This window comes from Mustela erminea, chromosome 1 (assembly GCF_009829155.1).
Source record: "Mustela erminea isolate mMusErm1 chromosome 1, mMusErm1.Pri, whole genome shotgun sequence".
NCBI classification, from domain to species: Eukaryota; Metazoa; Chordata; class Mammalia; order Carnivora; family Mustelidae; genus Mustela; species Mustela erminea.
This window is the reverse complement of record NC_045614.1, coordinates 81,088,398-81,104,656: the sequence shown is the minus strand read 5'-3', so window position 1 is coordinate 81,104,656 and position 16,259 is coordinate 81,088,398.

The following is a 16,259-nucleotide window of genomic DNA, read 5'->3' as shown; positions in this document are numbered from 1 at the left end:
TGAGTCTTTTCTTGATGCTGACAGGTGGGAAAAGAAGCTTTAGAGGAAGTGTGGTCTTAGTCCCACTGCTCAAATTATTCTTGATCAGTAAGAATATAAATACTATATTTTGAGCCCTCTTATGGGTCAAATATGGGTGTTTTGTCAATGGGCCATAAAATCTGTGCTTCTAGAATTTGTACTTAGGACAGGTACTTGACATGTGAAGGAATACAGACTCAGAATCTGAGGATACCCCCACTTGGTGATAGCCATGACGTGTCATGCAGGAAGAGCAGAGGAAGCAGCAGCTGTTCTTTGGAAAAGAACGATAGAAGAATGAATCAGAGCTTAGAGAGATGTACATAACAGGAGCCAACGGAGAGAGAGAGCACGAGGTTGAAAGAGAAATAAAGCTGCCTTCGTTTCTAACAACTTACTTGCCATTTATTGCCCTTGGATTATATCAACACTTTCTTTCTAAGCACTAAGAACCATCTGATTAAAAATGTATTCTCAATTTTTTTTCTGTGAAAAGAGTTTAATTTTGCATGTCTTTAATTTTTGAAATCTGTATTTTCCCCTTCTGGAAAATGGTATGATTGACTATCTCCTGCATCTCTCAGATTCATCAGAGATTATCCATCAAGATTAAATAATCCCATATGAGATGTCTGTCAGAATCCTGGAGTAATTTACCTGAACATCTGAGAATTTTCATTTAAGTACTTAGGTGTCCTCTTATTACTCATCACCCATCCCAGACATCAATTCTCTCTTCACCACATTTGAGAATTATTCTACTTAATAAGGAAACCAGAAGTATACATGGAATTGAACTGTCCTGTTTTCTCTCTGTCATCTGTGAATATTGCACCATATGCCTTGGCTGTCCTCTTTCTCCTTTGTGTGGTAGTCACATAGTTGATCTTCCTCCTCTGTGTTTGATAAGGCCCAGCTGTCATCACTGGAGTGAACTTGGTCAAAAAGTATCCTATGAACTCAGACACAGTAGAGAAGAGGAAACCAGTTCTGTGACAGGAGACCAGGCCCAGCAGCAGGGCTAGCCCTTGAATGGGAGTAACCAGTAATCCAAAATTGAATATCCAAAGGGTCGTTCATTGGAGTTGGTGTCAGTATTCAAGAATTTCTAAGCCTGGGGTGTTTGGTTAGTAGCTGAAAACACAAAGCCAAATGCTGCGCTTACTGATGCAGGTAGACCATTAAGAGGAGGCAAGATCTCAGTCTCAGGGAGTGAAACTTCCAGATGATGAGGATACAGGTGAAAGAGAGGTGTGGTCTTAGTTTTCAGACACAGATTCCCACTTAATCCTTGAGAGAAGGATGCTGAGATCCTGGTTAAGGATGAGCCTTTCAAGCAGGTACCCAGAATTGCAGAGGATTTAGGAGTCATCTGGTCTAAGAGAAGACAGTCACTAAGGCAAGAGTGAGGATATGGTCCAAGAGAAAGTAGAAATGTTACATTAAAAAGCCAAGATGGCAGCCCTTTCATGAGGACTGGATCTGTTTGGCAGAATTAATGATTCAGATGACACCCTAGACTGAAGCCCACTAGCTAATTAGCCATCAATTACACAGTCCACACTATACACCACCATGCTGGTGGGATTGAAGCTCCAAATCCACTTCCTGCATAAGTAGGAAAGGCTCAAGAATGAGCTTCCTACATGAAAAGCTCATATTTGCATCAATAAGAACTTTCCCCATTTCCCCTTCAAAGCATTAAAATTTTTTAAAGCTGTTCCACCCTTGATCTAGATCTTCTTTTATGTCTCCTCGTTGTGGATTCATCCTTTGACACTCTAAAAGGTTGAAATCGATATTCATGTGGAGAGGGGAGATCACGGCTCCCAGCCATCATGTTCTATCCCGCCCCTGTGTGCACTCTAAAATGAAACAGCCATGTCCTCTTCAAGTTACTGACACTCCATGATCCCCACCAACTCTTCCCTATGGACGAGAATTGTAGTTTCCTTTCTTGCTTTCTCTTCTCCATGGTCAAATAAAGTCAGCAAAGCCAAGAATTTGTGAGAAATTCTAGGTTACAGGAAATCATTCAAGGATCTGTCTGAATAATTAGCATCTCATTTTATTCCCATTTCTTATTTCTTTATCATTTTCAAAATCTCTTCCAAAAGGGCTCATTCAAATCCCCTTTTATGTCTGGGCATCTGTATTAGGCTCCAACATCCTGGGAATGAAGGACCTCACCAGAAGTGCTGGTAAGAAAGCAGAAAAAGATGCACACAGCCCGAGTACCACCAGTATAACATAAACTACTATTTACAATATTAAAGAGAGGGTTATTGACCACTCTGGTTTGCCTGGGACTTGAAGGGACTTTCAGGATGTAGGACTTTAGTGTGAATACTGGGAAAGTCCCAGACAAACCAAGACGAGTTGACCGCTCTAACAGAGTAAAGAAGCATTTCACCTACACCAAAAATCACCAAAAGTTTCCTCTAAGTTCCTCTTTGCTGGGTTTTAAATAGAATTGTATTTCTGTGTGATGTTTTTTATAACTGCTACCACATGCAGCATGCAGGCTGTGTCTAAATGGAGGGAGAGAAGCATCTTTTCCTTTAAACCTGCCTCATACTCTTTCTCCTCTCTGTAAGATGTTAACAAGTAGGACTGACCCATTCTTAAAACTGTTAGCAAATCCTTCTACTTTCTGTCTCCACAAGTACCACCCTCATTCAGGCATAATCAATAAGCACACACTTGGATTACTGCACTAATCTCCTCAGGGTTTCTCAAGCTGTTTGTGATGAACAGACAGTTGTTTTCAGTTTTCTTTTTGGTTTGTGCTCCATTTCCCATCCATTAGGAAGCACCGCTTCTGTAACGTGCAGTAAAAGTGAATTACTAGGATAACGACCACACACTTTGGTCTAGGACCAATGTCAAATTCACCGTAAGAGTTTCTAAATGCTTCCTCTCAATCTCCGAGCTTATTTTGTCTGGGGCCATAACAAAGTTGTAGTAGTAGACTACAGATCACACTTTGAGAAACACTGTTCTAACAGACATCACCATTTCCACACTTTCACCCATTCTTTCTACCAAAAACTCTAGAATAACTCTTCAAAATGTAAATCAGACCATGTCAGCCATTAGCCCATAAAATAACTGAAGGGGGGATGTGGTATGTTAAGAACATGGACTCTGGATCCAGAACACCTGGATTTAAATCTCTGCTCATAGGGCACTTGGGTGGCTCGGTCCTTAAGCATCTGCCTTCAGCTCAGGTCATGATCCCAGAGACCTGGGCTCGAAGTCCCACATCAGGCTTCCTGCTCAGTGGGGAGCCTGCTTCTCCCTCTCCCACTCCCCCTGCTTGTGTTCTCTGTCTCTTTCTCTCTCTCTCTCTTTCTGTCAAATAAATAAATAATTAAATAAATCTCTGATCACCACTTACTAGACTTATTTAACCTTAAGCAAATCACCTTAATTTTATGTGCCCCTTGTTCCTCACCTAAAAATTGAGATAATAATAGCATCTACTTTATAGGGTTGCTGTGAGGATTAAACACATGAATTTGTGTAAAGTGCTTAGAACCATGTCTAAAGAGTAAGTGTGTATGCGGCTTCTACTGTTGTTATTATTATTAGTATAGCCTGCAACATCCTGCCTTTATAAATGTTATGTATTATTATTAATAATGTTAGTATTATTAATAGTAACATGGCCTACATGTCCCTCATCATCTCTCCAGCCCCGCTAAACTATCAAGTTATCAAGCCAGCCCTCTACCACACAATTAAAAAAGCAATACATTGAAGATTTTATGCAGACCATTTGTGCAGACAGGATCATTGTTCAGCAAATATTCCTTCTCTTCTCTCCACACAAGGGAGAACTATATATCCACTCCTCTTCACTTTGCATATGACTTAATTTGGCTAATGAGGTATTACCAAACATGACATATGCAGAGACTAGTGTGGTTAGTTGGGCTATGCTCTTGAGTTTCTGCCATTGCCATGAGGTTCTGAGCAGCCAGCTGGCCCCAGAAAATTGACCACTACGTGGGTCAGACCTGACTAGGACCTGCAGCCTAGGGCCATGCCCAGGTCACCCCATCTGAGCTCAGCAGAACATCCCTGGCCTATCACTGTGTCACTTGAAGTTTTCTCTTTGTTACACAGCAAAATCTAACTGCTCCACACGATCCCATCCCCTGTCTCTTTCCTTTATTTTAAATTGCTTCTCAGGATTTTGTCCCATTTCATGGTCAGGTAGTCCTGCTCCTATAGGCTGTGGTACATTCTAGAGAAATAAACACCTTAGAAAAACAGTGCTACATAAATGGCCCCTAGCCCATTCCACGATCTCAGAATCTGGGGAAGCCCCTAAACTTTTACTTTCATGTTTTGGGCACTCAAAATGACCATTTGTTAGAAATTATATATGTAAATATGTGTATTATGTATATGTGTGTGTAATTTTATACACAGGTAGGATAAATAAAATGCTCTCAGATGAATGACACATAAAATAATACAGAAGCACAGAATTTAGAGGTAGTTTTCCCATCATCTGAGTATAAGCTCTGCCTTATAAACTGAGGATAAGATAGTGAAAAAATATAAGAAACAGAAGGTCCATGCCAGGAAACCATCCTTTCACAAGCACAAAAGGAAGAATTAAAGTTATTTTTGTTCCTTTCCTCCTGGGCAATAGAAAACAGAAGATAAATAACACCAGAGAGCTTAGATCAAGTCTAAAATTCATTCTCACAGTGCCACTGGTATTCTAAAGATGCCCACTAATTTGCAATCAAATTAGCGTTTGCTGTCGTATTCAAACAATTATTTTATATTTGATAGATGGTTTTTTAAATTTTTTTAAAGATTTTATTTATTTATTTGACAGACAGAGATCACAAGTAGGCAGAGAAGCAGGCAGAGAGAGAGGAGGAAGCAGGCTTCCCACTGAGCAGAGAGCCCAATGTAGGACTCGATCCCAGGACCCTGGGATCATGACCTGAGCCAAAGGCAGAGGCTTTAACCCACTGAGCCACACAGGCACCCTGGGTTTGTTTGTTGTTGTTGTTGTTGTTGTTGTTTTTTAAGTAAATATATGCTCTGGACCATATCTCAGAATTGGAGCACATTTTGGTCTTCCTTTTCCTGCAAGGATATGGGAAAATGGTTAGTGTAATGGTTTTCTAGCCTCCTACAGACTATACCTCTGGCTGTATGCAAAGTTGGGTCTAGACTATGGCAGTGTACAGCTAATTAGCCAGTTAACTTCTCTCACAAGTGTTATTTTATGTTAATTTGCTGCTGGAATGGATTTCACTTACTCTAGAAGCTTAGGCTATCACTTCAAATTTTACTCCTACATGCCAAATACATAAGCATTTGAGAAAACACTTTGAAGTGTGAATTGATGGAGAAGCTAATGATGGAATGGGTCAATGCAGAACTTATTATTATTTTTAATATAAAAATATATTTTTACCTTGTAAAAAAATGGCATTTTACCAAGAACTTGCCTTTTTTGTGTTTTGGGGGTAAGGAGAGAGCTGGGCTATTTGAAGTTAATACCCCTCACTTTTATAATTCATTGACCTATATGAAATGAATGCTGCCATGGGTTTTTTAATCTAGATTTCAGAGGTTTCCTCAGTTTGGCTTTTGGCCATGACTAAGGTTCATTGGATTTATGTTTGCTTTGTAAAAAATACAAAAATTCCTACATGAAGGTCAACACCAGGCTAGTGGCATAACAACTATATTGCAACCTGTCCAACAATCCATAGCTCAAAGACAGAACTCAATTTACCTTCCCTCTGAAAAAGCGTGTCAATTCCACCCCTCCAGTTCCACATAAACTAAAGTAAGAGCAGAGTGGAGGCTGGCTTCAAAAACCCACTGGTGAAAGTACATCAAATCTGGAAGACCCTGGTGACCCCACATGAAAGGTTACCACCCCCCCCCAAAAAGCCCTGGGGATCCAAACATCACAGCTCTTTGAGCCTGGCAAATAATCTGATTGATTCTGCAAATAGGCTTCTACAACAAGTGAGTGTCCTTGAGTTTTGATGCCTGCATTAGTTGAAAAAGAAGAGCTGAGAGAAAGTTTCCAAGAAGTCTGCCTCTGACTCCTCCATAAAACATTGAAAAGCTTGTATCATCCATCTTGCCTCCTCTACGCATAATTTAGAGATGAATAAGGCAATTATGGAGGAGTTATATAGCTGTAATGGAATTTATGTATTTTTAAGGACAAATTCTGTCATAAAAAATGTGATAGAAGTCTCCTCTTCACAAATAAAACACATAAGGTGAAAATGGCTGATTTAAGACACATGCGACGAGGCTTTCCAGCATGTAGTATAAAATTATCAATCAAACTGAAAGCTGCAATCACAGCTGGTAAGAACAATTCTTTGGTAAGAACAATTCTTACCAAAATCCATATACTATATTATATATATACAAATTCTATATTAAAAATATATATTACATTATATATACACATGTATTTTATATAGGTAAAAGTATATATATATACTTAAATATATAATAAAGATTTATCCTTAGGATATTGTCCTTATATCTGGCAAAGGGACTATGTTGATTGACAGTTCTAAAATGGATGTTTTGTTAAGCACTAACATGGTAAGAAAGGTGTCCAGTGAATAGTTCCAGAAAAGAGGAGAATACTGTTGCCACCTCAGTTCCATCACTGGAGGCTGGCAGAATTTGGACAGATCAAGAGCAACTTGCATTCATTGGTGTCCCATTGTTCACAAGTACTTTTACCCACATCACTGTGATGAACTGTATTCTTGTTCAAAATACTTGCTGACCCTCACTGCAGGCAATTCTTCTCTCAGAAAAGATCATATTTTCTGCTCCTTGGATGTCAGGCCTAGCCTGTGACTCCCTGCCAAAGTGTTAGGAGTCAGCATCTGCTTTGCCATGATCTCTTTACCCCTATATCAACCAGCAATGTCCCACATGGGCTGCTTACCCTAGTGAAGATCTTCATCAACCAGAGCCATGCTTTACCCAGCATGGACCTGTAGATAAGCAAGAAACAAACCTCAGTTGTAAAATCACTAAGATTTGGGGATAATTTGTTACTGAAACATATCAGCCTGAGCTTACTGATACAATCATACTGACATAATTTAATATTTAACTGAAACCTATAGAAGTTATGTTTTGTATGCTTAAGGTGACCCTGCTGAATAAGCACTACTCTTCCCTCTTCCTGAACTGCCAGTGACTTTACATTTTGGAGCCTACAGTTCCTCACCTACACATTGAAAGACTTGGAATAAATCATCTCTAAAGTTCCTTCCAAATCTAACATTTTATGTTCATCGGACTCCTCTTTTCATAGACTCCTGGGCCTTGTAAGGGTTGCTTGGGTGATATTTGTTACTGTGAGTAGTTACACTTTGGAGGCGATCCAACATATTTGCATATTATAAAAATTCCACAGCTGTTACTGCAAAGTTCTAGGGCATATTGACTTGTACTCCTTGATACTTTACCTTGTAAATATGTTACTCAGGTTTTTATATAATTGGATGCCACCTTTCTGATTAAATTGCAAGCTTCATGGTCAGAAAAGATTTTTTCTTTCTTTTTCCTCACTCCTTGTCATGCCTCAGCATGTTTTAATAAGTACTTAATAAACTTGCCCCTTACCAAATGAATCTTTTTTTAAAATTCAAAAAAGATGGCAGGGAGGGAGGGGCCTGTGTAGCTCAGTCCATTGAGCATCACATCTTGGCTTCTGCTCAGGTCCTGGTCTTGGGGCCCTGGGATGGAGCCCACCAGCAACAGGCTCTCTGCTCAGCGGAGAGTCTATCTTCCTCTCACTGCAACCCCCCCCCCCCCACACACACACTGTGTGCTCTTTCTGAAATGACTGGATAAGTCTAAAAAAAGGGGGGGAGTGGGGGACATCCGGGTGGCTCGGTCAGTTAAGCCTCTGCCTTTGACTGAGGTCTTAATCCCAGGGTCCTGGGACCGAGCCCCACCTCGGGCTCTCTGCTAAGAGGAGAGCCTGCTTCTCCCTCTGCCCTTCCCATCCCCTTCCCCATCAAGCTCTCTCTCGAGCACCCAAGTGTACTCTCTCTGTCAAATAAATAAATAAAATGTTTTTTAAGAATTAAAAAAAAAAATTTTTAATTTTAAAAGATGGAAACCAGACTTAAAAAAAGTAAAACATTTATTGTAAAGATTTTAAAGACGGTAACAAATTCTTGGACAGTCCTCCTATCAAGAAGTAGAGTCTATTTACTCTCTGGCTGAATGTGGACCAATCTTAGTGGCTCGCTTGTAGCCAAGATAATGTAGCAGAAATAAACACTGCATGACTTTTGAGGCTGGGTCAGAAAAGGTCACGCAGCTCCCACCTCGCTGACTGGAACACTCACTCATGGAGCTTTGAATGCAAGAAGGGCATCTACCATAAGACCACTCTGCTCTGAGGAAGCCCACGCCTCATGGCAGGCATTCCAGGAGGCGGACGCAGCAGAGCCCAGTTTTCAGTTTACCCCAGCCCATTAATCAGACACATGATTGAAGAAACATTCAGATCATTCCAGTCCCCAGCTAATAATGTGACCTCCAGTTGTTTGAATCTTTCTAGAGAGGCTCCAGACCTCATGGAGTAGAGACAAGCAATCTTCCTTCCTCCCTGTTTAAATCCCTGACCCATAGAATCCCTGAGCGTAATGAAATGGTGGTTGTTTTAGGCCATTAAAGTTGGGGGTGGTTTGTTATGCAGCAATAGATAACTGGAACATATGGTATCTGTGAAAATCAGCCTGAGCCACACTGTCAGCCCAGACAAGTGTCACACAAAGAAGTATATGCAACCACATGTTTTCCTGCTTTGTTTATTTTTATTAGTGTGTAGCAACTCACTGAGGTAAATATCTCCCCAGTAAGAGCAATCTGGAAGACAGGAGTATTAAAACATCAGGCAGAGATACAATCGAATTATTATCAAGCAATTGCAACATGAAAAGAGTAGGCACTGATAGAATCTCAGAGCCTATTACTTTACTGTGCAATTGCAACATAACAAAACACCAGTCAGAGATGTAATCACAAAGACAAGTGGAATCAATACTGACTCTAAAATACATTACAGGCCATTTTTAAATAAATATGTAAAATCAGCTTTAAATTGATTCTCGCTAGGCAGGAAGCAAACTGCTGTAACAATTTTTACATACAAAGCCTGGAGAAAAGAACAGGGAGGAAGACCTGGAGCATTCACAGCTTGGGGTGAGGAGATGTTCTTCCCCTTGAACTCACCTTGTGACATGTTGTTGTCCTGTATCCTCGTCAACAGATTTCCCCTTATGGATCTCAAAAGCTCTGCTCTGGGAAAGAAAAACTAACATGTTCAAACTTTAACAGCCAGAGAGTTAAAAATAAAGCCAAGTGATCTTTAACGTCAGTTCAGTTTCCCAAGGAATCTGCCAGAAGGGCAGTAAGAAGCATTCAGTATCTTTTCTGTGGTATTGTTTGGGTGTGTTTGTTTGTTGTTGGAACCAGGTGCCCCATTAGTTTACGTGCACTTAACGTAGGTTTAGTGACATCTCTGTGCAAGGTACCATTTTAGGAATCATGAATGTAAAGGGTAAGAAAGGCATAATCCCTGCCCTCAGAGAGTTTATGGGTTAGTCGGGAAAAGAGAGGTGTGTTTAAAAGTAACCACTACACACACAACATAAAAGGTCCTAAGAGCAGAAAAGAAGAACTATTTGTTGGACATGGGCCTTTATCAAAAAGTTTTAATAAACTTAATGAGGACATTAACTAGTCTTATATTTTAAATCTATGACTACAAATTCATCCTCAACATTCATCCTCCTCTTCCAAGATGGCAGCCTCCTTAGACAAAAGAATCTTGGATTTCCGACTTTTTAAATCTTTCATTCTACCCTCCAGGTTCTGCTACGTAGCAGTGTTTGATAAATATATGTGGTATTAAGGAGTACAGTACATCTGATGTAAGACCTACGACTAGAAAATAGATGCCCAAAAGATTTGGGGTTTTGGGATCATACCTAGGCTCTCCTTGCTTACTTCTGGAGTGTCTATTGCTCTGATTCTCATTTTTCACTTTTAAAAGCTGCCAATATGGTTTCAGTGAAGCTTGAAGTACTACCTCAAGGATTTTGTATTTTTAGCTTTATCATTAATTGTGCAATAAAAGCTTTGGTCCCTTGGACAAGAAAACAGCCCTTCTCCATATACTTGAAATTAATCATGGATCGATAACCCTGTATTTCACCTATAAATGACAAAAGTCCTGTCTTCATTATCCTACCTCCAGCTAGAAGGTGGCCCCACTCTCATGTGGCCCAGGGTCTACAAGCTTCACAAGGGATTTTTGAAATGTTTGAGACCTGACAAAAGATTTATTGATTCCAAGGTATGAAAAGAAACTTATAAAATTGAAGTGAAAAACTGGTTAACAAAATGCCTTCAAAACATAAAGTTATATTACCAATATGACTGCACTTCTATTTTTATATAGTTGTAGAGAAATTACACTTAATGTGGCTATGAATACTTTTCAATATACTTGAAAGGATCTGGACTGTCAGGACACAGTGGGAACTGTTAGTGGCCTCCAGTCTTGCTTCCCCCCATCCTGTTTTTTCCTAACAAGGCTCTGATTTTGTTCAGATACACACCCAGCAGCCAGGGGCCTCGAGGAAACTGACCCCAGCTCCAGAAATAAACCTTATTGGTCTAATGATGATATCACTCCCTTTGGCAAGTGTTGGTTCAGAAGTTGGCCTACAACTCAGCTCTGACCAGAAAGATATGAAAAGAATGCCCCTGGGGAAGGGGTGTTCTGGAGAAAGTTCCTTCCCTCCTAGTAGAGGCAGTCCCTTACATCTAAAGCTCTTCTGTCTGAACATGAGACCTAGAATTATTCCGGGCATTTTACTGAAACCTGAGGAAAAATCAATGCGGAGGATGGCAGGAGGGAGAGACCCAAAGTTTCCGGGTCCTCCCTAACATGGTCAAGCTCTTAATTAACCTATCCTGAAGCTGCCCTACCTCTGACCTTCTTGCCGTATGAGATTAATGTGTCTTCTCTGTTTAATCCACTTTCAGGCATCAAATCCTCACTGATTTATAGGCACCCTGTCATGTTCACCAAAGAGAAGACATCCCATTTCCTGCTCCTCTGTTATTACCTGTTTCAGTCATATTCAAAGAACAACAAAATGCCTTTTCTATCACTGGCTGTAAACTACCCAGGACAAGGATTATATCACACTGGTTCCAAGTCAGTGAGTGGTAGTATGTGAACAGGAGATAGTGTTCCTCCTATCCATGCAACACAGTCATCCATGACAATGGCTAACTTCAGCCTTATGGCTGGGTTCAGTAAACTGTTGCCTGCTGGATATAATCTGAAGACCCCTGGGAGGTCCCATGGACAAAAATGCCTCTACTAGATTTCCATCATTAAAGCCAAAGCTGTGTAACACAGCAACCAAGATATTGATCACTCCTATCTCAGTGATTATCTGTGAACCCACCCAGAATTTTGACCTACAGAACTGTGTGATAATAAATGAGTGTTCTTGCAAGTCCTTAAATTTATAACAATCTGTTGCACAGTGTTAGAAAAGAATAAGAGTATAATATAAATTATGCCAGAAGTTTTAAAACACACAAAATTGTTAGATACAGGAGGGGTCAGCAAACTGCAGCCCAAAGGCTAAATCAAGCCCATGACTTTTTTTTATATAACCCATAAGCTGAGACTGGTTTTTACATTTTTAAAGGTTTCTAAAAATTAAGAAATAAGAATATATGACAGAGGGTGTAGGAGGCCCACAAAATCTAAAATGTTTCCTATCTGCTCTTTTACAGAAAACGTTTATGGGTCCCTGCTATACACTATTTATTATGTACTGTCGTGTACAGGGACACTTAGAAATAGTAGTCGCAGGATACACACTGTGCTAGATGTCTTTCATTTGCCCTCTGACTCCACATCCCCCCTCCTTCCTCGCCGTGAGGAGCTGATCTGCATGGACCAGATCCGGGGCCTCTTGCTCCAGGTTGGGTGTGGCCAGTAGGGGAACAGACTAGCAACCAGAGGGCAGAAGGGAAATGAGATTGGGGTGCTTGTTTGCCCCCCTCCATCCCTGCAATGCTGCCTTAGGCAAGTATTGTCCCTCAACCAAAAGGCACAATGCCTATCGAGACCTCCACACAATTCCTTCTTCCAGAATCCAGTACCTGTTCCCTCCTTCCTCCCCTTTCTTTAGACCCACAGGTTTTGGCACCCTATATCCACTGTGACTTCCCTATATTCTGCCTACACCTGCCTATTATACACCACACACCACAAACCATCCATCTTGAATGTGACATCCATTTCTTACCAGGACCCTGACGAGTGCACCCACAGATTATAGCAGTTGCCTTACAGGTAACCAAGGGGAAAGGAACGAGGGATGGGAAAGAGAATACTTCAACTCTGATCTTTAATATGATCTCGTTTCATTTATAAAAGGACTTGAAACAAATACAAAAAACTCCTCTCTGGTTGACAAAAGCACAAACACATGTGGTTTTTTTCTGGAATTGGTATGCTTTTTAATACCTCAAAATTTAAAAAGTTTACCAGCCACACCAATTGTTTAAGACTGTCAAAATTACCTATCTGAATTCAAGTCCTCGTCTTCCTGACTGGCCCCAGTCTTGCCTGATTGGACAGCTGTTATCACCTAACTAGTTACTTCAACATGACTCGCAGCACCAAAATCCCCACTGCCTCCTCCGCTCATCGCCACCCAAGGCACGAAGCCAAAGCCAAAGCCACAAAGGCAACACTGACTCAGCACCGTGACAGTCAGCACTTCCAGTTTCCGTGGCTCTCCTCCCGAGACCTCCGCAGAGGCTCTCTGTGCTGTTCTGGAAATGAAGCAATAAACCTTCACTGCCAGTACTTATAAAATGTTCTAGCTTTATGGGACAGCATCTCCTGCTGCTTTGGGCACACATCCAGCTTAAGCAAAGACTCTGAAAGGAAAGCAAAATGACAATTTTATAACCATTGCACTAAGGACAAAGGAAAAGAAAAATTGGGCTCATGGTCAAGAAAACGCATCTTCAGAGCAAACACACACACACACACACAAAAGTAGGACTACTAGTTTGGATCTGTCTAAATGAAGTAGAAACACAAAATTCTTTGATTAATCACGAAAGAGAGCTTCACAGCTATTCAAGACCCTGCCCCTGGCACAAACAACACCCCCCACCACCCAGTGCTATGAAATACCTGATCATCACTTCCCAGGCATCTTACTTCATATCATCTAGCCCCCTCAGCTGAATTCTGACTTTTAGGGAAGTGCCTTTTGTGAGTTGTGGATGCTCGGTGGTTTTCCGTGTACTTCATTTTTTACCGGCTGTGACAAGATTTTTAATCTTTAGACAAGAGAAGCCAAACCTGTGCAAGAGCAACCTGTCAGGAATACTTACAGCCTGGCAGTTAAGTCTCTCTCTCGAGTGTGATTTCATCAGCAACGTGCTGCTGACAGCGTGTAACAGAACATTGTAAAAGCTACAGGCTAACACCTCTGGGGGTGCCAGAGGAGACATCATAAAGGGTATGGTGGTGAAATGAAAAATGATTATTATTTAGCATTTATTAATCCTAGGTGGTATGCTAAGTTCTAAAGAAGATTGCCCAGACAAAAGCAGATTACCTCAAAATGTCCACACTTTTCCTTCACAAATGGAAAAGCCTTCTACGACACTATGTCCGTGTGAGAAGATGAAGTAGAAATACCCTGACTCCATGAACAAAGGCAGGAAAACACCAGAATAAAAGTCAAAAGGACTCTACTGCTCACATCCTTCATGCTTCATCTACTTTCACATACAGCACAATGTTGTGTGGCTAGATCATGGGTCAGCAAACGATAGCCTATGGGTATGCCGCCTCTAAATAAAGTTTCCTTGGAACTCAGCTGCCTCCATTGGTTTACATCTTGTCTATGGCTTCTATTGCCTTATAGCAACAGACATGAGTGCCTATGACAGACGGGCGATTGCCAGAGCTAGAGAGCCAGAAAGATTTACTAGTTGGCCTTATAGAGAAAAGGTTTATTGACCCCTGATCCAGACTGAGTTGGAGAAAACATGATCCAGATTTATGAGAGTGTTAACAGACTTACTTATTAATGTATGTTTTCATATTTATTCATGCAAGATAAAATTCAATTTAACTTATTTACTCAGGAAGCATGTAGAAAATGCCTATTTTTTAGCATCGGAGAGGAATATATATACCATTGGGAAGGCTAATACATCCCCCCTCTAGAGCAAAGGCACTCTGGGAACTCTAGGATTTTCCTATAGGGAAAAAAAAAATCTCAATAAAGATTTGGAAAAGGCCAAAGATCCAGAGAGATAGTTGAATGGAATTGAAGTTGAATGGATAGTTGAATATAAGCAAGATTATTATATAAGACTTCATCTACATAGGATAATCATTCATGGTTTGACTTCTAGAAATATTCTAAATAAGATTTGAAAACTATTTAGAGCATCAGGGATTTATTGGTTTTATTTCAAAGCCCATGAGCTCTTGGTGGGGCGGGGGGGGAACCACACACACTCAAAACCCAGTTCCTGATTCTGTAGTTATAGCACATTTGAGCCACACCATCAACAGTATGGTAAAATCAAATGGCATCTGTTTATTTGAAGACCAAGGCTTTCTTGATATGAAAGTAAACAGTGTATGAAAAGTTCTAGCCTGAAGAATTGTTTTTGAAATTTTCCTGGAAGAATCACTTTTAAGGTTCCAACAAATGTGGACATTGGAAAACTATTCTTTCATCTGAATAGACTGATAAAGGTGTTTAAGCCTCCAAGCTGCACAGAAAGAATATAACTAGATGTTTCCTAACACAAAGGTGGTTTTTCAAATGGATACTATCTTTTATTTCACAAGAATTATACTCCCTGCCTTAACCTTACCTGCTTAACATCCAAGCTCTGTTTTAGGTTTTTGGCAGCTAACATATGCTTTTCCATGGCAACTGCATAATAACATCATCTAGTTTGAAGAGGGAAAAAATTCAAAATGTTTCAGACCCAATTACTTTATGAAACTGTTTTATAGAGTCTTCTGTTTTACAACAATTCTAAAGAATATATTTGACCAGTTTGTATATTTCACCACCTGTAATTCTGAACAAAAACACGTTTTCACAAAGAAATACACAGAAAACATCCAGGCTTATTCAGAGAAGTGATAATGGAGATTCTTAAGCAAGGCAAAACCAGCACTAAAAAGACAGGTTAGGTTTTGAGTTCTTACCTTGGCTGGGTTGACTAACCAGAAGAATGACCCTGACAAGTTATTTTCTTCTCTGGGTTTTATTTTCATCATCTGTAAAAAGGGTGATTTAAATCAACCTTTCAGAGTGTTTCCAGCCCTAAATACAATGATGACTAAAGCTTGGCATCTATTGTAGTTCTCAATATAATTACTTCTAACCTTCTTCTACCCTCATTCTTATGCATGACAGAATGCCAGAGGGGGGAAAAAAATCACAGTAAACCAAACATGAATTCGATTCTCCCCTTCTATGTGAAAGAGGTCACTGGCATATTGCTGAGCCCCAGAGAAAGAACATTTTCCCTGCCCCTCTTCTAGCACTTAATGCAAGATTAGAAATAAGTCCATTCTTACCTTCTCTGACTATATTATTTAAAAGAATAGAAACAAAGAATGATTTTTTCTTTCAAAAAAGAATTTAGGACCATAGAGAATCACTGGCACATTGTAGAAAGAACTCTATCTAAAGCAGGATGCCCAGCCAACTCTATAGCCTGTCCTTGAAATAAAGTGTGCAGTTACTAGAACATTCAGGTGTTGTTGATGGAAGGAATATATGGTCCTAGTTTGGAAAGATGTTCAGCACTTTCTCACAAAGTAAAAGAAAAACACCCATCCTGTGATCCAGACAAAATATAACTATCAGAATCACAATGTTTTGCAAGAATATAATATGATAGAAAATTACAGTATAGCTCTTCAAATAAAATGCCTAGCATAAAGGTTCTGAAAGTTTTTTGGAAGTAGTATTAAGTATCAGATGATGATAGTGTCACAAACTTAAATATGTAGATTCTTTGAGAAAGAACACAGTGAGAAGACAATCTTTTGGAACAATAATTGGGAAGACTTAAGAATTTGAGAAGATGGACCTATAAAC